The sequence below is a fragment of the Erinaceus europaeus genome, chromosome 5 (genome assembly GCF_950295315.1).
Source record: "Erinaceus europaeus chromosome 5, mEriEur2.1, whole genome shotgun sequence".
NCBI classification, from domain to species: Eukaryota; Metazoa; Chordata; class Mammalia; order Eulipotyphla; family Erinaceidae; genus Erinaceus; species Erinaceus europaeus.
Genome location: NC_080166.1, coordinates 125,144,675 through 125,171,007, shown reverse-complemented (window position 1 = coordinate 125,171,007; position 26,333 = coordinate 125,144,675). Strand labels below are relative to the sequence as shown.

Genomic DNA, 26,333 nt, shown 5'->3' with positions numbered 1-26,333 from the left:
ATAACATGTGTGCTTAACCAGGTGCGCCACCACCTGGCTCAAACTCTGCCAATTTAATAAAGATGGGAAACTTTAGACTCTGATTACTAAAGTAATGACATTGACTAATACAATATTGTATGTCTCAGTATATCCTGCACTCTGTCACATACTGTGTGAACATCACGAAAGTGACATTTCACAGCAACCACTTTGCAGACCAGGAAACTGAAATGAAACAAGAAAAAAAGCATAATGTCAACCCAGGCAGTTCTCTTCAGTTACTTTGTCCACTATTCTCCCTCAACAGTTTCTTCCTCTTTAATTAATTTTGTTTTAATGAAAAAGAGATACAGAGAAAAAGATGTGTGCGAGTGAGTGAGTGAGTGAGTGGGTGTGTGTGTGTGTGTGTGTGTGTGAGAGAGAGAGAGAGAGAGAGAGGTTCTAGAGCACTGATGATCTCTGGTTGATGGTGGTGCTGGGGATTGAACCTAGGACTTTAGAGTCTTAGGCCTGAAAGTGTTTATGCAGAGCCATTATGCTATCTCCCTGTAGGGACACTGTGAGGATATGGCTGAGCATGGTGTGGAGCCTCCTACTGAAAAGTGGGAGCCTGGATGGCACAACCTTTCTGTCAGTCTCTCTCTACTTGAGATGGAGCAAGGAAGAAAACGACCACCAGGGAAAAGCTCCCTCTCTCAGCTCCCTGCCTCACGGTAGCCCACTCCCTTATTATCAAATAATCATTGTTTGGCCTGAAAGTCCCCCCCTACTTCCCCACCCATTCCATTCCTTTGATCATAGCTGATCTCTTCTCTCTGCCCTCAGGACCCCCCTCTGGCTGCTGGTTACTGATAACCTTGCTTTCTCGTTCCTTTAACTGATTACACCTCTTGCTCAACAATAACGGGAAAAGTCCTGACCCTCCCCCAGGCCCTTTGCCTCCCTACCATATATGGTACACACGTCACTTCCTCCTGCAACCCCTTATAAGCCCTGCTTTGTTGTTCAGTAAATGGATTTGTGCATGAAACATTCCCCTGGTGATCTCTGGTGGAGCCTCTTGCTACACAGGGAAAGATCCAGTCTGCTCATTCTTACTGCCCCGGAACATTCCTTCTGGGCCCCCTGCATCTGGTGCTCAACAGAGCGGGTAAGCCCGAAGTCTGTGCCCGGGAAGAGGGCTCTCCACCGAAGAGTCCGACATCTCCCCAGTCCTCAACAGTTTCTAGTTGTTTTTGTCATTAACAAAATATGTTACTAAACTTTCATTTTTGGGAGGGTTAATTTTTATGATGATTATTAACTATAATTGTGCTCTTCCTCTTTACTTTGAAATATAAAAAAGTAAGTTTTGCTACAGTGGGGTCATTTGATACAAAATATATTTAAATATTAAAAGTTGCTTCATCCACTACCAAGTATAGTGTATATGTGATACAGTGTACAGAAAACCTATTTGCACACAGACTATATTTTATCACATCAGTCCACGTGGGCTACGAGTTTTTATTGATAGTTGAAGGTTTACTCTATTGTTACTGTTTATGTTAAGATAGTGAGCATTGGGAGGGTACGATGGTTCACTTAGATAGTATACTACTTTGCTATATGCATGTCCCAGGCTTGAGATTGGCCCCTACCTTATTTATTTATTTATTTATTACAATAGTTTGTACATTTCTGTTTTCCACACAATACAACCTCCACTAGGTCCTCTGTCATCCTTTATTTATTTATTTATTTTTATTTTTACCAGAACATTGCTCAGCTCTGGTTTATGGTGGTTCAGGGCCTTGAACCTGGGACTTTGGAGGCTCAGGCATGAGAGGCTGTTTGCATAACCATCATGCTATCTGCCCTTTGCTTGGTCTTCCCTACCTTTTTAAAGGAAGCATTGGTGCTGTGGTTTCTCTCTCTCTCTCTCTCTATCTGTCTTTCTGTCTCATTCTTTCTATCAGAAAAAGTAAAAAGTCAAAACAAAACATAGTAATCATTTTCATGTGTCTTCATCTATATGTAACACTATATATATTTTCCTCAAACTATATCTGAACGAAATGCAAAGTCATAATTACGGGCAATTCTTTATCTGTCCTTCAGATTTCCATATGCTTTTCCTTCCTGATTTGCCTGGAAGCTTTTCATGGCTGATTTTCATGTATGACTCTCACCTTCCATCTTGACCCGGACCCTGAGCTGCTCAGAATAGTTGACAGCATATTACTGTAATTTACATTTAATGAAGTTTCCTTCTATGAAACCCTTTATGTATTGTCAGAAGGATGGATCCTTATGCCTATGGCGAGGAATTGCTGAGGGTGACAGCTTGTCAGGATGGAAAGACTCACTAAGAGCTACAAGAACGAAGGCTGGAGTTAGAAGACTCCTTCCATCACTTCTGACTGGGTGTTCTTGCACCAACTGCTGCATCTCTCCGGCCTTAGATGGAGAGAAAACCTCCTCTTTCTACCTCCAGGGTTATTATAAACATCTGGTATGATAGCCACTGCAGAATCAATAGCTACAGCAGAATAATATATCGAGCCTCCCTCTTTTTTCCAGTTTAAAACATGCAAACAAAGAAACCTTAAGTTTTGAAGTTCTCACCTAAAGCATAAAGCCTGGATGCTATGACAATAGCACTCATGAGAGAAAGGTCTGGAACATTACAGAGTTCTTGCCTTCTCAGTCCTCTGAGGAAGCCCTGGGATGCTCACATTCAGCTTTCTCATTTGGTGAGATAAAAATTACAGAAGCCAGATCTTCCACCCTCTGCAACCCACAACAACCCTGGATCCGTACCCCTAGAGAGACAGAGAATGGGAAGGCTATCAGGGGAGGGGATGGGATATGGAGATCGGGTTATGGGAATTGTGCAGAACTGTGCCCCTGTTACTCTATGGTCTTGTTAATGTCTCCTTTCTTAAATTAAAAAAAAAAAAATTAGCCCCTGACACACCTGACTATGTTCCCCAGACAGCGAGAAGGGGGCTTCTGCCACATCTGCTGGTCACTTCTATTCACTGTAAAAGATCTATAATCTATGAGACAGGAAATCTTATTTCCTTCATAAGTTTCTTGCCCCATCTATTTATGCTTTCTTTTATATTATATATGTATTTTTTTACAAGCTGCTGTAAAATTCTTTTTGGAGTGAAATAAATCCTTGAAAATGTTACAATTTTCATAGTGAATACATTAATACTGTTCAAAATGTCCAAGCTAATGATTCCAGAATAACACATCATGGGGGGTGGGCAGTGGTGTACCTGGTTAAGGGCACAAACTACCAAACTCAAGAACCAGGGTTCGAGCCCCCACACCCCACCTGCAGGGGTCCGCTTCAAGAGCAGTGAGGCAGGTCTGCAGGTGTCTGTGTTTCTCTCCCCCTATCTTCTCTTCCTCTCTCAATTTTTCTCCTATCCAATAAAAGAAGATTTAAAAAAAAAAAAGGAAAAAATAGCTGCAGGGAGGGGTGGACTGATTTAGTGCAGGCACTGAGCCCCAGAAATAACCCTGGTGGCAGTAAAAAATAAAAATGAAAGAATAACATATCTTTCCAGAAACTATTAACACAACGATTAAGATTTATCTTAATCAGAAAAAAAGAACATATCTCAGTTTCTATCAAGACCAACTATTTTCCATTTGCCTTACTGACAATTTTCTATTAGTTGTTAAGATTCAATTTAAATATCGGGTTTCAGGGAGTCAGGCGGTAGCCCAGCGGGTTAAGCCCACATAGCCTGAAGTGCAAGGACCAGCGTAAGGATAGCCCCTGACTGACCAGCGTAAGGATAGCCCCTGACTCCCCACCTGCAGGGGAGTCACTTCACAGGCGGTGAAGCAGGTCTGCAGGTGTCTGTCTATCTCTCCCCCTCTCTGTCTTTCCCTCTTCTCTCCATTTCTCTCTGTCCTAACAACGATGACATCAATAACAACAACAACAACAACAATAAAAAAACAAGGGCAACAAAAGGGAAAATAAATTTAAAAATATCAGTTTTCCTTCCTTATTGTACCCTTCTCCCATCACCTGGTCCCTAAGGTCAGTAGATCTAGGCTTGGCATGTCCCGTTATGTGCTTGTCTGTGGGTACGGTCCCCAGAGGACAAGGACAGTCTCACCTCTATGTCTCCAATGTCAGTCTCCAGTCTAGAGCAGGAATGAATGCTTGGTGATGGCCCATGAGACAGAAGAGAGGAGGAGAGAGAGGAAGGGAAGGATGGAGGAAAGGAAGGGAAAGATGGACAAGTGGAAGAAAGGAAAGGAAATTAAGAAAGACGACGACTGGGGCTTGATGGAGGTGCACCTGGTAGAATTACTGTGAGTGAGGACGTGGGTTCAAACCCCTGGTTTCCACCTGTAGGGGGTGGGGGGAGTTTCACAAGCAGTGAAGCAGGTGTTTCTTCTCTCTCTTTCTCTGTCTGTCAACTTCTATCAAAGAAAAGGGGGAGGGGAATAGCTGCCAGGAGCAGGAAGGAAGGAAGGAAGGAAGAAAGAAAGAAAGAAAGAAAGAAAGAAAGACTCCCCACCTGCAGGGGAGTCACTTCACAAGCAGTGAAGCAGGTCTGCAGGTGTCTGTCTTTCTCTCCTCCTCTCTATCTTCCCTCCTCTCTCCATTTCTCTCTGTCCTATCCAACAATGATGACATCAATAGCTATAGCAAAAAAACAAACAAAAAAAACAAGGGCAATAAAAGGGAATAAATAAATATTTAAAAGTCTTTGGAAGAAAGGAAGGAAAGAAGGAAGGAAGAAATGGGACATGTAAAAACACCTCACTAGGTATGGCTCCTGTCCTGTTGTCTGCACGTGCTCATGAATGCTGATACTACCTAGAAGTAACATGACAGCTCCCAGAAAACACCCCTGTTATAGTGCCTTTCTAGCTCTCTCTGTTCCTCTGTCTGTATAGATTTTTTAGCATTATTTATTTTAATGAGAGAGAAAGAGAGAGAGGAAGAGAGAGATACATATGTAGGGAGAGAGGGAGACCAGAGCAGTACTCAGCTCTGGCTTTTGGTGGTGTTGGGGACTGAACCCGGGGCCACAGAGCCTCAGGCATGAAAGTCTTCTGCAGAACCATTATGCTGTCTCCCCAGCGGTCTCTCTCGCTCTCTATTTCTTTCTGAATGAAAAAAGAATTGACCATCACTCATGTGAGAGGACCTCTGCTCTGCAAAGCAAAGAAACAAAACAAAAAGAAAAATAGCAATAAAGAAAGAGTGAAGGTGACAAGGAGAGTTGAAGGGGGGAAAATAATGCACTAATTCAGAATAGAGGTAGAGAGCCTTTTTTTCTTTCAAGGGTTATTTGGTGTGTGTGTGTGTGTGTGTGTGTGTGCGTATAACATGACAACATGACATAACATGACATGAATGACATAACATAACATAACATAACATAACATAACATAACATAACATAACATAACATAACATAACATAACATAACATAACATAACATCATTCTCACACCATACAGAATTAACAAGTTTAAAATAAGTACCTGAGGCTCTGTGGGGCCACAGAGCCTTAGGCATGAAAGTTTTCTGCAGGGAGTCAGGCAGTAGCGCAGTGGGTTAAGCACACATGGCACAAAGTGCAAGGACCAGTGTAAGGATCCCGGTTCGAGCCCTGGCTTCCCATCTGCAGGGGAGTCGCTTCACAAGTGGTGAAGCAGGTCTGCAGGTGTCTATCTTTCTCTTCCCTTTTCTGTCTCCCCTCCTCTCTCCATTTCTCTCTGTCCTATCCAACAACGACTGCATCAAGAACAACAATAATAACTACAACAGTGGTCCGGGAGGTGGCGCAGTGGCGCAGTGGACTCTCAAGCATGAGGTCCTGAGTTTGATCTCGGGCAGCACATGTGCCAGAATGATGTCTGGTTCTTTCTCTGTCCTCCTGTCTTTCTCATTAATAATAAATAAAATATTTTTTAAAAAAGAAACTTAAAAAATAATAACTATAACAATAAAACAACAAGGGCAACAAAAGGGAATAAATAAATACATAAATAAATATTTAAAAAAAGAAAGTCTTCTACTGTTGTCCCCAAGAAGTCCCTGAGAACACAGAGGGTTACAAATCTCTGAGCAGTATTTGTTTACTGAATAAAAGGAATGTTTGGTGGGATGGGAGGGGTGATGCGGGGTTACAAATTGGCTTTCTTTGAGAATCACTTAAGTTTCTCATTTCCTTCTCTATGTTTTTGGTAAAAACATTATCCTCTTGGATTTCCCTGAGTAGAAGCACAGGGAAGGAGCTTGAAAGTATTCAGAAAGCTATGTGCTCTCAAAACACAGCCCAATGTTGTTCAGAAGACCTGTCTCCTAACAATCTGATCCAAGCACTTTAGTCAATACATACCTGGAGTCTACACTTCCCTCTGGCCTCCAGCTAAACTCTCTAAGAGCTGGATGAAGATACTACTTCTTGTGTCTTGTAGTCCTGCTGAGTCTGTCTGGAGATTTAGAATGGAATGACCCTGTCCCGAACATCATGGGACAACTGACTGGTGAAAAATATTGTATGGCTGGGAAGTCTAGTTTCTCCTTACTGTTAGGCCAGTGTACACCTAAGATGGGTTCATTCAGACGTTTCAACACACGTCATTTTAAACTGATCAAAGAGATGTTTGGTGAAAACAGCAACAACAAGCTGACCTGGGCTACTGTCCACTATTCCTAGCCCATCGCTGTTATGAAAGCAGACCAGAACTAGGCTCTCTGTAGGGGAACTTAGGGAGGAAGGAGGCTAGAGCTTACTGAGGTGGCTTTCCAAGGTCACACACCTGGAATGTGTATAGCATCACAAGCCACATTACTTCAATAGAATTAAATAATTGAATGACTTAAAGTCAAAGAACACACATCTATGGTAATTAGAAAAGGCTGGGGGGGGGGGGCCTAGACCTCTAGTGGGTCCCTCTCTCCACCACTGCTGATCATCTCCAATAGGAACAGCATCGTGGAAACTTGTGTGGGCCTCCACAGGTCCTTGCCCTCAAGGTGAAACAACAATAGTAGGGACTGCCCCACTCTTTGAAGGGAGGTTGCATCAGCATACTCTGCTGCTCAGCTAAGGCTGGTCCTGAACTGGGAATTGGGTACAGCCTAGAATGATCCTAGCTGTGACCACAGAGTGCGAGCTCAGACCTATAGGGATGCAGAGGTTACATAGGCTGCTGTGCTGAATATAGACCCCAGATCAGATCAATCAGATCAGTTAATGGTATTTATATACTTTTCCCATATTTGGGAGCTACTCTCTTCCTAGCTTTCTAGTTCTATTTCCAACTCTGATACCATCTCTCCAGACAAATCCTTTAGCATTACCTGCAAATTAGCTGTCAGGCTCAGGCAAAAATTAGTAAAGTCTCCCCACACCTATGGACATCTAATCTTTGATAAGGGGGCCCAAAGCATTAAATGGAAGAAGGAGGCTCTCTTCAATAAATAGTGCTGGGAAAACTGGGTTGTAACATGCAGAATGAAATTGAACCACTTTATCTCACCAGAAACAAAAATCAACTCCAAATGGATCAAAGACCTGGATGTTAGACCAAAAACAATCAAAAACTTAGAGGAAAACATTGGTAAAACACTTTCCCACCTACACCTCAAGGACATCTTTAATGAAATAAACCCAATTGTAAGAAAGACTAAAGAAAAAAAAAAAAAAGCCAATGGGACTACATCAAATTGAAAAGCTTCTGCACATCCAAAGAAACTATTAAACAAACAAAGAGACCCCTCATAGAATGGTAGAAGATCTTCACATGCCATATATCAGACAAGAAACTAATCACCAAAATATATAAAGAGCTCAGCAAACTTAGCAACAAAAAAGCAGATGACCCCATCCAAAAATGGGCAGAGGATATGAACAAAACATTCACCTCAGAGGAGATCCAAAAGGCTAACAAACATATGAAAAACTGCTCTAGGTCACTGATTGTCAGAGAAATGAAAATTAAGACAACACTGAGATACTACCTCACTCCTGTAAGAATGGCATACATCAAAAAGGACAGCAGCAACAAATGCTGGAGAGGCTGTGGGGACAGAGGAACCCTTTTACATTGCTGGTGGGAATGTAAATTGGTACAGCCTCTATGGAGAGCAGTCTGGAAAAGTCTCACAAGGCTAGACGTGGACCTTCCATATGACCCAGTAATTCCTCTCCTGGGGTTATACCCCAAGGACTCTATAACACCCAACCAAAAAGAGGTGTGTACTCCTATGTTCATAGCAGCACAATTCATAATAGCTAAAACCTGGAAGCAACCCAGGTGCTCAACAACAGATGAGTGGCTGAGAAAGCTGTGGTATATATGCACAATGGAATACTATGCAGCTATCAAGAACAATAAACCCACCTTCTCTGACCCATCTTGGACAGAGCTAGAAGGAATTATGTTAAGTGAGCTAAGTCAGAAAGATACAGATGAGTATGGGATGATCCCACTCATCAACAGAAGTTGATAAAGAAGATCTGAAAGGGAAACTAAAAGCAGGACCTGACCAAATTGTAAGTAGGGCACCAAAGTAAAAACCCTGTGGTGAGGGGTAGACATGCAGCTTCCTGGGCTGGTGGGGGCTAGGGGTGGATGGGTGGGATGGGACACAGTCTTTTGGTGGTGGGAATGGTGTTCATGTACACTCCTAGTAAAGTGTAGTCATATAAATCACTAGTTTATTAATATTAGGGGGAAAATTAATTGTATGTCTCAAAGTTTTTAAAACCCAGACTGAGTCTTCTTAATATATAGGCTGTGTATTTGATATGCAGACTCTCTCAAAAGCCTATACCAAGTAGATCAGAAGCTGCCGGGATAGCCTGAGGGTGCTTCTTCCAGAGCTAGTGCTCTCTGGGTTGGAGAGAACTCAACTGGAGCCGATCTAGGCTGCTGCGTGGGAGAGGGATCAGGAACTCGTGCCGCACTAACTTCGCAGGAGATACACTCTGGAACTCTCGGAGCCGGAAAGCAATTTCTAAGTGTCTTTAATCAGAAGAGCAGCTGTTTTTATACTCTTCAAGTAGGGTGGAAACAGGATGTGATATAGAGAGGGTGGAGCGAAAAGTGACTGGTGGAAGATCAGGGTGTGACAAGGAGAGGGGGTAGAGCAGGTGAGAATTCTACCACTGAACCACCAATGCCCTGGAGGGAAGGTGGTGCTTTATGTAAATGTAAAAGTGATTTATGTAAATAGACCGCAGTTTTGAATGGGATCAAACTAATCTTATATAGACATACTGGTGTTTAAGCTGGGGGAGCTGGCATACTATCCAACAAGAAGCAACCAATAGCACAGCTACATACAAGACACTGGGCACTGTACAGCAAACCCTAGCAAAAGGACTTTTCAAAGTTAACCCAATTACCAAATAATGTGATGATAACATTAACTATCGATTGTCTTTTTGAACCCTAAGACAGCAGGAACCTCACATCTCCATTATAGAGCCTCTACTTCCCCCAGTCCTGGAACCCTTGGATAGGGCCCACTTTCCCACATGCCTCTCCCAATCCATATAAAACAATATTGCATCTGCCGATCACAACCTAATCAACACAACGATTGCCACCTCAACATGCTTCAGCTCAGACTGTGTCCAGAGACTTCATGTGTGGAATGACAACCCTTCAGCTTCATTACTCAGGTGAGACCTTTCCTTTCATAGTATTCTCTAATTCCATCCCAGGTGGTTCACTTTCTAACAGAGTCCCAAAACCTAGATATACACCAGGTTCTGTGAGAGAGAGCATATGTTCACACGTATCCATAAACTAGTGCAAAATATATACCTGAAAGCAGAAGTACACTAGAGTTTGCAGTGAGTACCCCCCTAACACTTCCTCTCCACAATTCCAACCTTTGGGTCCATGATTGCTCAACAATTTGTTTGGCTTTGTATGTTAAGTCTCTTTTCAGCCACCAGGTTCCAGATGCCATCAGGATGCCTGCCAGGCTTCCCTGGACTGAAGACCCCACCAATGTGTCCTGGAGCTCTGCTTCCCCAGAGACCCAACCTACTAGGGAAAGAGAGAGACAGACTGGGAGTATGAACCGACCAGTCAACGTCCATGTTCAGTGGGGAAGCAATTACAGAAGCCAGACCTTCCACCTTCTGCAACCCACAACGACCCTGGGTCCATGCTCCCAGAGGAATCGAGAGTGGGAAAGTTATCAGGGGAGGGGATGGGATATGTAGATTGGGTGGTGGGAATTGTGTGGAGTTGTACCCCTCCTACCCTATGGTTTTGTTAATTTATCCTTTCTTAAATAAAAAATAAATTAAAAAAATTAGTAAAGTCATAGGTCCCTTGGAATATACTTAAAATAGACTTCCTAGCTTTTTCTAAAATGGAGACCCCCAAATCTCACCTGCTATATTTTTACCTAAAGGTTCCTGATTATTAAACAATTTGTTCTGCATTATATCTTAATTTTAGCTTTTCAGCCACCAAGTTGCAGATGCTACCATGATGCCAACCTGACTTCCCTGGGTAGACAACCTCACCTATGTATCCTGGAACCTCATCTCTCCAGAGTCCTATTCCACTAGGGAAAGACAGAAACAGATGTCGAGTATGGATTGACCTGCTAATGCCCGTGTCTAGTGAAGAAGCAATTACAGAAGCCAGACCTCCCACCTTCTGAACCCCATAATGATCCTGGGTCCATACTCCCAGAGGGCTAAAGAATAGGGAAGCTTCCAGTGGAGGGGATGGGATACGGAGCTCTGGCGATGGGAATTGTGTGGAATTGTACCCGTTACCCTACGGTCTTGTTGATCATTATTAAATCAACTAAAAAAAAAAGCAAAGAAAGTCCTGGGCTCAGGTAGTGATGCACTCAGCAGAGTGCACAAGTTACCATGGGGAAGGACCTGGGTTTAAGTCCGTAGGCCCCACTTGCAGGAAGGAAGCTCCACAAGTAGTGGAGCAAGGCTGTAGGCATTTCAATCTCTCTCTCTTTCTTTCTCTTCCTTTCATTTTCCCTTCCCTCTCAATTTCTGTCTATATGCAATAAATAAATCCAAGTAAAATATAAAAAACAATTAGTAAGTCCTTATTATATCTGAAAGGGAAAGTTTTGTCAAAACTGGATCTGGGAGATGGTCCATCCGGTAGAGTGCACACTACCATGAATAAGGACCCAGGTTTAAGCCCCTGGGACCACATGGGGATACCACTCACGGCACCAGGGGAAATCCAGCAATGGTGGAGTGATGCTATGATGTCTCTCTTTCTTCCTCAGTCTGATTTAAAAAAAAAAAATCTATCTGTTAGTGGGGGAAAGACAAGAGCATCACTCCGGCACATGTGCTGCTGAGGATTGAACCTGGGGCCTCATGCTTGAGAGTTGGACACTTTACCCACTGCCCCACCTCCCAGGCTGACTAATTGGATCTCAAAAGGGACAAATGTTCATGAAGAACAGTGGAATCACACATGGAGGAGAGATTGGCAGGCAAGTAAAAAACAAAACAACAAGAGGGGACCAGGAAATAGCTTAGCCAGTGGAGTGCACACTTTGCCATGAGTGAGGACCCAGATTCAAACCCCTGATTTCCCCATAGAGGGCATCATATGAAGGGGAAGCTTCGCAAGTAGCGGAACAGTGCCGTGGCTGTTATTTCTCCTCTCTTTTGTTTCTCGTCCTCAATCTAAGAAACAAAAAAAAGTCTGGTGACCTGGGAAGGTGGCACAGTGGGTAAAGCATTGGAGACCTCAAGCATGAGGTCCCCAGGTCAGTTGCTAGTATTGCATATGCCAGAGTTGAAGGACTCTCTGCTCTTTGCCTCTTACTCGCTCAAGAAAACAAGAATGAATGTACAAACGAACGGACAAAGGAATGAATTACTGAGTGAGCGACAAGACCAGACAAGCTTGGAGGCTGACTGACCCAAGTCCTGTTCAGGGGTGCTGGCTCACAGCCTCATGAGTGGTCATGGAGAAACCTTTTTTGAAAAGACTCATGTTCTTCATATTATAGTTCCCTTACTCACTCCCAAGCTATCATTATCAAAGCAAGGACTGCAAAAGCTGAATAAGGGCAAGAGACTGGCATACTTTAACGATGACTCTTTAGTCACTATCAGGCCACCCCATCAGCTGGTCTCCCTAGCTGGGGAGTCCTGAGATTCCCAAATGGACATGGGCGTAGATCTTGAATAAATCCCTCTCTCCATTGTTACTGGTCATCTCTATCAGGAACAATGAAACAGACACCTTTGTGGGCCTCCATAGGACCTAGCCCTCAACTTGGATCAACAACGGTAGAGAATGTTCCATCCTCTGAAGGGAGGCTGGACAACATACTCTATGCTACACCTGAGGAAGATGGGTCCTGTTATTGAGGCAGCTTGGAATGTTTCTACTCATGACCACAGAATGTGAAGTTGGATCTACAGGGATGCAGAGGTCACACAGGCTCCTAAGCTGAATATGGGCCCCAGATCACATCAAATCGATGGGGTTCAGTCAACAATATTTATTCACCTTTCCCATATTTGGGAGCTACTCTTTTCCCTGATCCAGCTTTCTGTTCCTTTTTCCAGCCATGACATCATCTCCCCAGACAATAACTTGGATCCACTTGCATTTCAGATTTCAGGCTCAGGGAAAAACAAACAAACAAACAAACAAACAAACAAACCCAACTTTGGAATATAACTAAAATATGCCTACTAGCTATCTACAAAATGGAGACAGCCCCCCCCCCCCCCCACTCTTCATCTGCACTATACCGGCCTTTAGGTTCATGATTAGTCAACAACTTTTTTGGCTTTGTATGTTAACTCTCTTTTCAGCCACCAGGTTCCAGATGCTAGCATGATGCCAACCAGACTTCCCTGGACAGACAACCCCACCAATGTGTCCTGGAGTTCCACTTATCCAGATCCCTACCTCACTAGGGAAAGAGAGAGGCAGGCTGGGAGTATGGATCGACCTGTCAACACCCATGTTCATTGGGGAAGCAATTACAGAAACCAGACCTTCCACCTTCTGCATCCCATAATGACCTTAGGTCCATACTCCCAGAGGGTTAAAGAACAGGAAAGCTATCAGGGGAGGGGATGGGATATGGAGTTCTGATGGTAGGAATTGTGTGGAGTTGTACCCCTTTTATCCTATGGTTTTGTCAGTGTTTCCTTTTTATAAATAAAATTTAAAAAAGAAAATAAAAGACTCCTATGTTCATCTCACACATCTCAACAGCGAGGTAACTCTCTGTCCTAAGCCCATTTCTTATTGATGTAGTGGGTTTTCAAAAGATATTTTTCTAACTTTTTAAAACTAATGTAGCATTATAGCACACTATATAGTTTCAAATATGTATCAAATGTTTCAAGTCATTGATAAAGAAATGCAAAGAAGACAACAGTGAGATTCCACTTCACACCAGTCATATATTGGAAATGACAGCAACAACAAATGCTAGAGAGGTTGTGGGGGCAAAGGAACCCTTCTGAACTGCTTGTGGAAATGTATTTTGGTCCAACCCTTGTGGAGAAGAGTATGGAGAACTCTCAGAAGGCTAAAAGTGGACCTACCCTATGACCCTGCAATAACTCTCCTAGGGATATAACCTAAGTAAACAAATACTCACTAAAAATACTGTGTCTACCTATGTTCATAGCAGCACAATTTGTAATATCACACTCTTAGGAGTGTGTTGGACACCCAGGTGTCCAACAACAGATGAGTGGCTGAGTAAGTTGTGGTCTATATATACACAGTGGAATACTATTTAGTTATTAAGAATGATGAAGTCACCTTCTTCACCTCATCTTGGATGGAGCTTGAAGGAATCATGTTAAGTGAGATAAGCCAGAAAGGATGAATATGGGATGACCTCACTCATGGACAGAAGTGAGAAATAAGAACAGACAGGGAAACACAAAGCAGAACTTAGACTGGATTTGGTTTATTACACCAAAGAAAGGGACTTTGGGGTGTGTGTGTGTGGGTGCTTTCAGGTCCTGGAACATGATGGTGGAGGAGGACCTAAGCTCGGGAGGGGGTAAGAGTATCTTGCAGAAAACTGAGAAATTTTACACATGTACCAACAACTCTATTTACAGTTAACCATTAATCCCCCCCAACAAAAAAAAATGAGAATGCTAAAAAGAAAACTTGAGGCATGGAGTCAGAGCTGAATGGCTGTCTCTTACTCCTCATTCACTCATTAAAAGATAAATCTAAATAAACAAGTAAATATAAAAATGTGTGAGGGTAGAAGATAGCTTGCCAGGGAGGGCATGGTCCTTATGTGTACAGCTGGGATTTGAACCCTGGTGTCCTAGGAGAGTGTCATGGCACTGGGGAAGCTATGGTGCTGTTGGGGGGTCTCTCCCTCTCTCTAGTTCTCTGAAATGAAAAAGTTGGCCCAGAAGTGGAGAAATTACACCTATATGAGGCACTAGTGCTACCCAAAAAATATCATAAAACAAACAGACCACATAATTACACACACACACACACACACACACACACACACACACACACACTTTATGACTGAGTTCAGTTCCATATATATATATATATATATATATATATATATATATATATAGTTACGAGCTTGTTCCAGTGTGCCAGGTGATGGTACACCTGGTTAAGTATACACATTACAGTGCATAAAGACATGGGTTCAAATTCCTGGTCCCCATCTGCAGGGGGAACTTCACCAGTGCTGCAGCTATCTCTTTGTTTCTCTCCCTTTCTATTTCCTCTCCCTTGCTCAGTTTCTCTCTGTCTCTATCCAATCAATCAATCAATCAATCAATCAGTCAATAAATAAAATTAGAGAAAAAAATTTGTTCCATCCAGAGGAGTTTTCACTTTTTATAACCTTTTAATTCTTTTTTTTTTTTTTTTTTTTTTTGCCTCCAGGGTTATTGCTGGGACTCGGTACCTACACTACAAATCCACTGCTCCTGGAGGCTATTTTTCCCCTTTTGTTGTCCTTGTTGTTTATTTTTGTTGTTATTATTATTGGTGTTATTGTTGTTGGATAGGACAGAGAGAAATTGAGAGAGGATGGGAAGACAGAAAGAGGGAGAGAAAGACAGACATCTGCAGACTTGCTTCACCACCTGTGAAGTGACCCCCCCCCCCTGCAGGTGGAGAGCTGGGGGCTCAAACTGGGATGCTTATGCCGGTCCTTGCACCATGTGCGCTTAACCTGCTGCACTACTGCCCGGCTCCCACCTTTTAATTTTCTTAGCTTTCCTAAATTAAGAAGTAGGTGTGATTTCTTGTTCAGAAGGGTAAGCCCAGTGCACTGCATTTATACTTTAAATGGCCCAGAAGGAGACACAGTGCTGGGTTAGGAGGCTATGGAAAAAGGGATGGCAGGAAATATAATAGGGTCTTGAAGGGGTGTTCCATGCTATTAAGTGGAGCAAGTATGTGCTTTGGTTTGAGTATGTGCCCCTCAAATGCAATGAGCTTTAGTCTTTATGTTAGGAAACACACACATTACATATCCGACTTCGCCTTCACCTTGTGTGTGCCAGCTTAGCCGAGCATCTGTCAGATAGTGGAGACTCAGATATTCATTGAATCATGAATAAAACTGATATTCTTGGCCTTGCATTACAAGGGCCACTGCACAACAGCAGGAGCAACCTAAATCCCAGAGAATCAGACATCTACTGAGCATGTGCCAGTACTGGTAAAAAGAAGCTTCTGCTTACAGTAAACTGGAGTTTCTGCATTTAGGATTGGTCCAATCCCTGCCTAAACTCAGGCACAGAGCCCTCATCTCCCAGCTCACCCGGAAGCACTTCTCAGGCAGAAAGAAGTGGTGTCAGGTGTCTGGGATTGAAGGGAACAGGGTTGGGACTGGAACTGGAAATTCCTGGGACAACAATCAACATGGCAGAAACTGACCCACTGTTCTTGGATGGAGTCAGTCACAGTACATCTACTTGCCCATCTATGGCTTCCAAGATGTCACAGTTAGACCAGACACACCACCTGATTAACAGAGAAAAAGAAGAAGGTATGGAAAGATGGATGGAGGAAGGAAGGATGGAAGGATGGAAGGAAGGATGGAAGGATGGAAGGAAGGATGGAAGGAAAGAAAAGAGGATGGGAGGGAAGGAGGAAAGGAAAATGGAAAAAAAAAGAAGGGAGGGATCATTTATTATGTGTTTATTTATTTGTTTATATATTTCATAGAGAATAGATATATTAGATAGGTAGATAGATAGATAGATAGATAGACAGACTGACAGATACCATAGCACAGAAGCTTTCTTCAGTGTGGTAGGGGCCAAGCTTGAACCTGGGTCACAGCCAATGGCAAAGCAGCACATTATCTAAGTGAGCTATTTGGCTGGCCCAGGGAGAGGAATCCTTGTCTCTTTATCTTGCCTGTGTAGATAGCAGTAAAGTCCATCACAAAGAAAAGCGAGTCTGCAGTCCTGGGTCTGAGTGAGAGAAAGAGTTCTCTCACTCAAGTTTCTCCACATTTGTTTCTGTTCACAGACACTTTGTGAAAGCTTTTCTTGTTTCAGGCATCTTCTTCTCTCTCTTCTTTTTGTTCTCTGCCATTCTAGCAAAAGTTTTGCTTTTTTCCACCTGAAGAAAACCCCACAATGGACTGGACAAATAATACTAATCTGTATTTATGGTATCTCCCTCCACTTAACGCTGTGTTTGGTACTTACAGTTGACTGACTTCTGGATGTATGAAAAGACTGGACAAGGTTCTTGTAAAACTGGTTGTCAAAGCCTAAAATCTGTAGATGTTCCAAAAACCTGTGAGTTTTAAGAAATGATCCCTTGGATTGACCTGTCAATGCCCATGTTCAGCGAGGAAGCAATTACAGAAGTCAGACCTTTCACCTTCTGCACCCCACCATGACCTTGGGTCCATACTCCCAGAGGGTTAAAGAATAGGAAAGCTATCAGGGGAGAGGATGGGATATGGAGTTCTGGTGGTGGGAATTGTGTGGAGAAAAATATCCTCTTTACCCTGATTGATGTAAGAACACTCAGATGGGACACAGAAGCATTCATGAGGGTCATCTTGTTTTCTGTAGAACTGAGACTACAAGGATGAAGTACCATCCATTGTTCTCCTACACTGGTTTGAATGTTCTTTGAATATCTGCCCCAACCCTTTGGAGAAAACTCCCTCATGGTTCATTGTGTGCTAAGAAACAGGAGAGTGACTTGAGGTGGGGAGATTGTCCTATCATTTTGCAGAGCTCTAATGGAGATATAAGTGAGATGTTTCTCCATTAGTGAACCCTAACACACACACACACACACACACACACACACACACACACACACACACACACACACACACACACGCCCTTAGACTGAGTAGTAGCAGAGAATATTTTAAAGATACTAGCAAAGCATTTATTGAGACTGATAGACATACAGATGTCTACCTTACCAAGGAAGTTTTTCCCTCTTTTAAGACAGAGAAGGAGATCTTACCACAAGTCAAGTCATGAATATGTCTATATTCTTCCTTTCAAGCATAGGTACAGGTCAACACACTTCAAAGACATCTGCTTTGCCCACTCCCTCTTTAGTACATTTAATATATTGTGACAGTAATCTGACAAATAGGCAAGAAAATGTGAACTCTACTTCTCCTTTCTCCAGCTGCCAACAACCTATGTTGGCTTCCCTCATGGAGACAAAAATATCCTTCGGATAAACCACAAAGTGACTCTGGGCCTGGGTTGGAACCAAAGTCAACTCTGAGAGATGATATTTACTGATATGAATGAGAGCTAATAACTGTGCACTGAAGAAAGGGAGCCAGTCACCTGCTGGAAGACCTCACTGGGCTTGCTACAAGATTTTCTCTGAAACAGAGCAGTGAGTGAGCCATGTGACTATGACAATGCTAGTGATCTTGCAAAAACAGGGATTTATGCTAAGTTTCTAGGTGACTAGAACCAGAAGATCTATTTTTAAATTTTGAGAGTCTGGCATTTAGTGAGGCTTTCCAATGTAACTATAGTTAATGCACATTTATGTAGAAAAACAAATGAGTTATATTTATGGCCTTCTCGTTTATTAAAGTAACCAAAAAAGACAAGAAAGGAACAACAGCAACAAAAAAATACATAGAATAAATGAGAAAATAAGCAGCAAAATTTAGACTTTGACCGAACAATAATAATGATCACATTAAATGTAAATAGACCAAATATCTCAATTAAAGATAGGAATTATATGAGATTAAAAATAGAGCAAGACCCAATCATGTACTGTTCACAAGAAATGCACTTTATATAAATATACAGGCATTTAAGTGTAAATTCCCTAAGTATAAAGAGGAAATATGGGATATATTCATAAAAATACTAATCATGGGGGCTGGGTGGTACTGAACCAGGTTAAGGGCACATAGTATGAAGCACAAGGGCAGATGCAAGGATCCTGGTTCAAGCCCCGAGCTCCCCACCTGCAGGGGGGTCACTTCACAAGCAGTGAAGCAGGTCTGCAGGTGTCTGTCTTTCTTTCTCCCTTTCTACCTTCCCCTCCTCTCTCCATTTCTCTCTGTCCTATCCAACAACAGCAACAATAGCAACAATAGCAACAATATCAACAACAACAACAACAACATGTGCATTCAACCAGGTGCGCCACCAATGGGTCCCATACAACAACGACAGCAGCAACAGCAATAATGACAAAAAGATGGCGGCCATGAGCAATGAATCTGTGCAGGCACTGGGCCTTAGCAAAACCCTGGAGGAAAAGAAGCCAAAAAAGCCCCTAACTAATCATAAGAAAACTAGAGTAACTGTTGATTTTAGGCAAAGAGAATTGCTAGGGGTAATTTGGGTTATTTCCTAATGATAATTTATCAATTCATCAATGAGACCAAACTATGTCCTTGATAATATCTCTTTCACACATCACTTTGCCTCTATGTTGTCTTTTCACTCCACTGAGTTCCATTCTCCCAGTTCCTTGGCAGGCTGATACCTCTACCCCATTTGAAACTTTTTGATTTGTATGTACATATTTAAAACAAAAAACAATAGGATTACTTCTCAATCTGAAAGCCTTTAACAGGTCCCAGTCATTTGCTGGATGAAGCTTAGGTATATATTCCTTAATGTCAAAGACTTGCCCCAAACCAACCCTCCAGTCTTGTCCCTGACTGATGTCATTTATCCTTGACTCCACTCACAACAGTTACTCCCTATTTCAGAACAAGCAGCACTTCTCTGTGCCTACTTCTTCCACCTGGCAGGCATCCCCTCCTTGTACTTCCTCAGCTGTTCATTCAATACCCTTGGTTCTGAGCTGTATATGAACTCGCCACTGATTTCTTTCCTCCCTTCATCTATTCCAGCAGCACTGGCTTTATATCTGTGATTTTGACTCTTACTAGCATTTTTGCATTTGCTGTTCCCACATCAAGATTTGCTCTTCTGCTGGATCATTAACAGGTTTAGAGTTTTCCTTTTATTTTTTAAAAAGAAAACATTGGGGGTCTGGGGGTGGTGCACCTGGTTGAGCATACACATTATAGTGCCCAAGAACTTGGGTTCAAGCCCCTGGCCCCCATCTGCAGGCTTCAGAACAGTGGGAGCAGTGCTGTAGGAGTCTCAGTCTCTCTCTCTCTCCCTCACTATCTCCCCTTCTTCTCTCAATTTCTCTCTGTCCTATCAAATAAAAAGGAAAACAAATCTTTTCACCTAAATACATATCATGCGTGTGTGTGTGTGTGTGTGTGTGTGTGTGTGTGCTGGAAGCTTAAACTTTCTTTGAAACATGTTCTAGTCTGATTCTACTTAGGGATTACTTCATGCAAAGAGGATCTGGAGTTTGGCATGTGGACCAACCAGTGAGAATTCAATAAAACAACAGCAGAGAGGGAGGCGGGGGCGGGATGCCTGGAGAGGAGAGTGTGTAGTGAGTTCCAGAGAAGTCCTTGCCTCAGACCATGACAGTGACCTTTAGACAGTCTGATGCCTTAACTCCTTGAGTGCCCTCTGACTCTAACAAAGAATCACTGTCTGTGTTTCATTGTAACTACAAGCTACTTGATTGAGAAAGCTCCTCTCAGTTGACTTTTAAAACTCAACTTTATGCTTTATTCACAATTGTCAAGGAGTAGAAGCAACCTAAATGCCCATCAACAGACCACTGGATGAAGAAGTTATGGGATGCATATTCAGTGGAATACTACTATGACTTAAAAAGACAATATTGTGTCCTTCAGGACAAAACACATGCAACTGGAGGTGATTATGCCTAGTGAAGTAAGTACAGAAGTGAAAGACTACTACTGGATGTTTTTACTCATATCTGAAACACAGAAAATGGAAGAGGGAGGGAGGAAAGGAGGGAGAGAAAGAGAAAGAGAGAGAGAGAGAGAGAGAGAGAGAGAGAGAGAGAGCTGTCTTAAGATTTTATGGAGGGGATGGGATACAGAACTCTGGTGGTGGGAACTATGTTAACTGTACCCCTGATATCTTACAGTCCTGTTAGTCATTATTAAATGACTAACAGGACTGTAAGATTATATTATATTATATTATATTATATTATATTATATTATATTATATTATATTATATTATATTATATTATATATAATACATATTGTATATAATATATATTATATCATATATAATTTTTTTTCCTCCAGGGTTATTGCTGGGCTTGGTACATGCACCATGAATCCACTGCTCCTGGAGGCCATTTTTCCCCCTTTTTGTTGCCCTAGTTGTTGCAGCCTCATTGCAGTTATTATTGCCATTGTTGACGTTGCTTTGTTGTTGGATAGGACAGAGAGAAATGGAGAGAGGAGGGGAAGACAGAGAGAGAGGGGAGAGAAAGATAGACACCTGCAGACCTGCTTCACCGCCTGTGAAGTGACTCCCCTGCAGGTGGGGAGCCGGGGGCTCGAACCGGGATCCTTATGCTGGTCCCTACGCTTTGCGCCATATATAATTTTTTTAAAAGACTGAGAACTATGGTGGTTAACATGGGTTCGAGGGAGAGGGGGAATCACAGAACTTTGTTGCCAAGTGTGGTGGGGAACTATGCCTCTGTAATCTTAGAACCCTGAAAATCATTATTAAAACACTAATAAAGAGAATAAAAGAAAGCTTGCCTTGAATTCCATATCCGTGTGTGTGTGTGTGTGTGTGTGTGTGTATGGTGTGTGCCTGTGTGTTTTATAAGATTTATCCATTCAAGTCCCATAACCTCTGTTTAAATTCAACATCTCTTTAATGTTTCTGAAGCCACCTTTTCTCTCCTCTCCTTTGATGCTTTTATCACAGAATGCCAGCTTCTGGGGTGCATTCAGTGTGGCCTGCTTTCTTTTGAGAGAAAAATGTCTGGCAACTCACTCTTTGGCTGTGAGAAATGATGAATGGGGTTTCAGTGCTTGGGGTTTGCAGGCTGGCACCAATCTTTCACCTCGTTACATAAAGGAGGGGGCCTTCACATCTTGAGTTCCAGGGGGAATGTTTATGCTGACATCCCACTGTTGTGTGGGTTATTAAAGCAGGCAGCGGTAACTGCTGTGATCACTCCAGCAAGGAGGCCCAGGTGGTTCTGTCTGCTCTGGGTAGGTATGTGTCAGCTTAGGGTAGATGGTGAGGACAGGCTTGTACCCTCCTGGAGTGACTAGTCTGTCCTTTGTGGAATGCCAGCTCTGCTTCTGGCTAGGGTTAAGCTGCTGGGCACTGAGTCTTGGCATCCAGACCCTGCTCCCTCCAGCCCAGTCCCACCACTTCAGCTTCCTGGCATGGGCTTGTGATATCTCTGGCTGTTTCTATCAGGGCCATGATAGAAGCCATGATCCAAAATAGAGACTTGACCTTGAGCCTATGGTGAAGTTTCAGTATTCACCCTAAGCAGAGGTTACCTACTGGCTTACAATGATACATAATGACATAGCAAGTTATTCTCTTTCTCTCTTTATAATTTTTTGTTAATTTTAGTTTGCTTATTGGATAGGATAGAAGGAAATAGAGAGGGGAGGGGAAGATAGAGAGGGAAAGATACAGAGAGACACCTGCAGGTCTCTTTACACCACTTGCAAAGCTTCCTCCTGTAGGTGGGGAATGGGGTCTTGAACCCAGCTCCCTGTTCATGGTAACATGTGTACTCAGCTGGGTGTGCCATCACCTGGTGCTCTCTATTTAATATTTATTAATCACAATGAGAAAGGGAGGGAGAGAGAGAACCAGAGCATCATACATGCCCATTTTTACTTACTTCTGGGACCTTGCATTCACTACCTTTCTAAGCTACACTCACACCCATTACTGCTTCTAGGTGTCCTTCCTTTTTCCTCTTCCCTCGCAAATAAGAGAAACAATGCCTGACTCCCTCAGATGTTCCCCCAAAATCTCTCTTCCCTATGGTATACAAACAAAGGTTCCTGGTCACAAAAGTTCCTGGTCCTGGTGGGACTGGGGTTTAGAGCCCTCTGGTCTTCTTCCCCTAACATCTGTTCCCTCTCTAGGAGTATGGACCAAAATTCTTTTTGGGATGCAGAAGGTGGGAGTTCTGGCTTCTATCATTGCTTCTCTGCTGGACATGGACATTAGCAGGTCAAAAAAGGTTCACCATCATTTGAAAAAGAAACTGGCTGCCCTTTAGAAATCAGATCCGGGCAGATTTCTTAAAGTTGTCTTAAATTCTTTCTAGGGAATTACAAGGAATGAGTTCAAATGAGAGACCTAGTTGAGCAAGGGAAAAAGAAGATCTTCCCTGCCTGTTGCTGTGCCCAGTGTTTGCCAAATATTTGTGTTTTTTAAAAAATATTTTATTTACAATAGAGAAGTTGGGAAGGAAAGGGTACAGGGAGGGAGGGAAGGAGAGAGAGATACAGATACAGAGACAGAGACAGAGAGAGAGATACAGCACTACTTCACCACTCATGAAGCCCCGCCCCTGCAGGCAGGGAATGGGGGCTTGAACCTGGGTTCCTGGGCTTGGTAGGATATGCTCAAACAGGGTCACCACTTCTCAGCCCCTTTGCTGAATATTTGAAAGGACCAAAAAAAAAAAAAAAAGTGTGTGAGTAAGGTGGGAGGGTGAATCCCATCGTTTGTATCCTTAAAATGCAATATTAAGTGAGTCAGGCAGTAGTGCAGCGGGTTAAGCGCATGTGGTGCAAAGCGCAAGGACCGGTGTTAAGGATCCCAGTTATAGCCCCTGGCTCCCCACCTGCAAGGGGAGTTACTTCACAGGTGGTGAAGCAGGTCTGCAGGTGTCTGTCTTTCTCTCAGCCCTCTCTGTCTTCCCCATCTCTCTCCATTTCTCTCTGTTCTATCTGACAACGACGGCATCAATAACACCAACAATAATAACTACAACAATGAAAATAACAAGGGCAACAAAAGGGAATAAATAAATAAATAGTAAAAAAAAATGCAGTGTTAATTGTTACTAAGTATTTTGTTGTTGTCCCTGAAACTTTACATCTGTGGGCTGATTTTTTTTTTCAGAGAGAGAGAGGGTGAGAGGTGGAGAGAGGGAGAGAGACAGAAAGGCAGAGATCAAGAGAAAGAAACAACACCAAATCTTCCTCCAAGGCAGTGGGGGCTGGGCCGGAACCTGGTTGAGTGCATGGCAAAGCTGCCTACTATTCTGTGGGTACTATTTTGTGGGCCCTTTACTATTTTAAAATATGTTGTACTGGATACATTTAGAAACAACAGGAATAAGAAAGACTGCTAGGGAGAGGCTCAGAAAAATCACCAAACCGCGAAGTGTTAGAAGCCAAAGATTTCCTATCTGCTGTTGACTGATGGGCTCAGTGATTCCATCCAGTCCTCACATTCTGATGGCTTGTTCTTCAGAAACTGTGAGGAGAATGAGTTTGGAAAGGAAATTGTGTTTATTCAGACACTGCTGCCCCAAGCAGCTGAGACAGTGCCTTCATAATGGGTATTTAACACAGAGCTCAATTGTGCAAACAGATACAGCTGGTTTCTCAAGCAGGAGAAGACATTAAACACCGGTAGCCTCAGTTACTGACAGGAGGGGAAGGTTGACAAAGCAGAGATAAACTTCAATGGGACCGTCCCATACTCTCTTGATTTAAACCAAATGGAAACTATTGGACATCATCATTTTCCCCTTGAGCCGAAATGTACTTAGGCTTTCTGCCATGTTTCACAGTGCAGACAGGCAGACAGGCAGATAGGCAGACAGGTTAGCTCTTATTCCCCCCCACCCCTTGTGTGTTTATGGATTCACCTATAAAAGTGAAGTTTTCCTTTGGGTAAATGCAAGTGGAATCAGCAGATTTTATGGTTATTGGTGCCATCTACTGGTGGTATGTGGTATGGCAACTTTTACTAGGTTTAAAAATACAGCCAGAACAGAGAACCGGAAGTGAATAAAAGTGTTGGTGCACAAGGTTGAGTACACGTACACACACACACACACACACATTCTGTGTCCAGTAAATAAATAAAGATAATTTAAAGATTAAAAAAAAGAAATACATAAAAAAAAACCCTGCTTCCTGCTTCTGTCATCAGCTCTCTTCATCCTGTGGGCCAAACCAAATCCTGAGGGGCTGGGTGTGGGGAGAAGTTGTCTGCCAGCACAGGCAAGAGCGCCTCTCTGTTAGATGTGGGCCTTTGGGGGAGCTGCCCCTAGAAGAAAGTATGTGAGTGATTGAAATATTACAGGCTGAATAACTGGGCAGACCACAAGGAGTCAGGGCTGCAGGCTTAAGTCACTGGGTATAGGAGGCGCCTTCAGGGGACACGGGAGAAGGTGGGACAGAGGTGTCCTCCCAGCCTGGGGGGTCAGCCCTGCATCTATCTGTATGTGCCGTCTGACCTTGAACCACTTAACACTAAGTCCCTTTGCTTGCGTGTCTGGGGCATCTTGTCCTCCACCAGGCTTGTCCTGGAGTTTATAGGGATGGTTAAATCCGACACACCTGTACCACTCAGAGCTGAGTAAAAGGCAGCTAGCTCCTGGGCATAAGACGTTTTACCTTTGACACCTCCACATTCAAGGCTTGCTATCGCAGTCACTTCCTCCCTAGCTCCTCAAACTCCAGGAACAAGAAACCACTCAGGCTCCAGATGCAGAGCTTTGCCGAGGCTGGACTAGAGACCCCAAGCTCCCCGGGAACCAAGTGCAATTCCTAGGATACCTCACCAGTCACAACTCTTACAAGGTTTGTGATGCATTAAAAAAAAACTCAGTCTGTGCATTTAAAAGTTTGAGACATTCAATCAGTTTGCCCCTCTCATATTAATTAAATAGTGATTTATATGACTACAAATTGATAGCAGTGTACATAAACACCATTCCCACCCACCCCACCACCCCCGCCCCGTGAAGCCAAACATCCACCCTCACCCTCAACCCAGGGTTTTTACTTTGGTGCCCTACTCCAAATTCAGTCAAATCCTGCTTTGAGTTTCCCTCTCTGTTCTTCTTTCTCAACTTCTGTTGATGAGTGGGATCATCCCATACTTGTGTTTATCTTTCTGACTTAGCTCACTTAACATAATTCCTTCTAGCTCCATCCAAGATGGGTCAGAGAAGGTGGGTTCAATTTTTCCTGCATGCTTCTCTCACTTCATACCAAATGATATTGCATCCGCCAGTCCCAACCTAATCAACACAATGAGTGCCACCTCAGCATGCTTCACTTCAGACTGTGTCCAGAGACGTCAGATGTGGAATGTCTTTACCCTCATTACTCGGGTGAGACCTTTCCTTTCATAGGATTCCCTAATTCCATTTCAGGTAGTTCACTTCCTAACAAAGTCCCAAAACCTAGATATAGACCAGGTCCTGTGAGATAGGGCATATGTTCACATGTATCCATAAATTAGGGCAAAATATATACCTGAAAGCAAAAGTGCACAGTAGTCTGCAGTGAGTCAGTATCAAGTTCATAATGAAATAGTGTCTGCTTAGACTTAGATAGCTCCTCACTTACTTTCTATTACACTTCCCTCACTTACTCCAATGCTAACCTTATCAAAGCAAGAACTGCAAAAGCTGAATAAGGGCAAGAGACTGGCATACTTTAACGATGACTCTTTAGTCACTATCAGGCCACCCCATCAGCTGGGGCCCTAGTCAGGGAGTCCTGAGATTCCCAAACAGACATGCTGGACCTAGACCTCGAATAAATCCCTTTCTCCATTGTTACTGGTCATCTCTATCAGGAACAACAAAATAGACCCCTTTGTGGGACCCTATAGGACCTTGTCCTCAATGTGGATCAACAACAATAGAAAATGTTCCATCCTCTGAAGGGAGGCTGGACAACATACTCTATGCTACACCTGAGGAAGATGAGTCCTGATACTGGGGCAGCTTGGAATGTTCCTACTCATGACC

General features: G+C 43.0%; 1 protein-coding gene and 1 long non-coding RNA gene across 3 annotated transcripts in view; one reads left to right on the top strand and one right to left on the bottom strand.

The window, feature by feature from the left end:
- The window catches only part of CLDN10 (claudin 10), a 143,608-nt gene that overhangs the window by 74,226 nt on the left and 43,049 nt on the right, over positions 1-26,333 (bottom strand). The gene's annotated exons all lie outside the window — the stretch shown is intronic.
- On the top strand, positions 19,934-25,139 carry LOC132538733 (uncharacterized). The gene is made up of 3 exons (XR_009550086.1): positions 19,934-20,250; positions 22,656-22,737; positions 25,018-25,139. It is a non-coding gene; the product is annotated as an uncharacterized LOC132538733 (long non-coding RNA).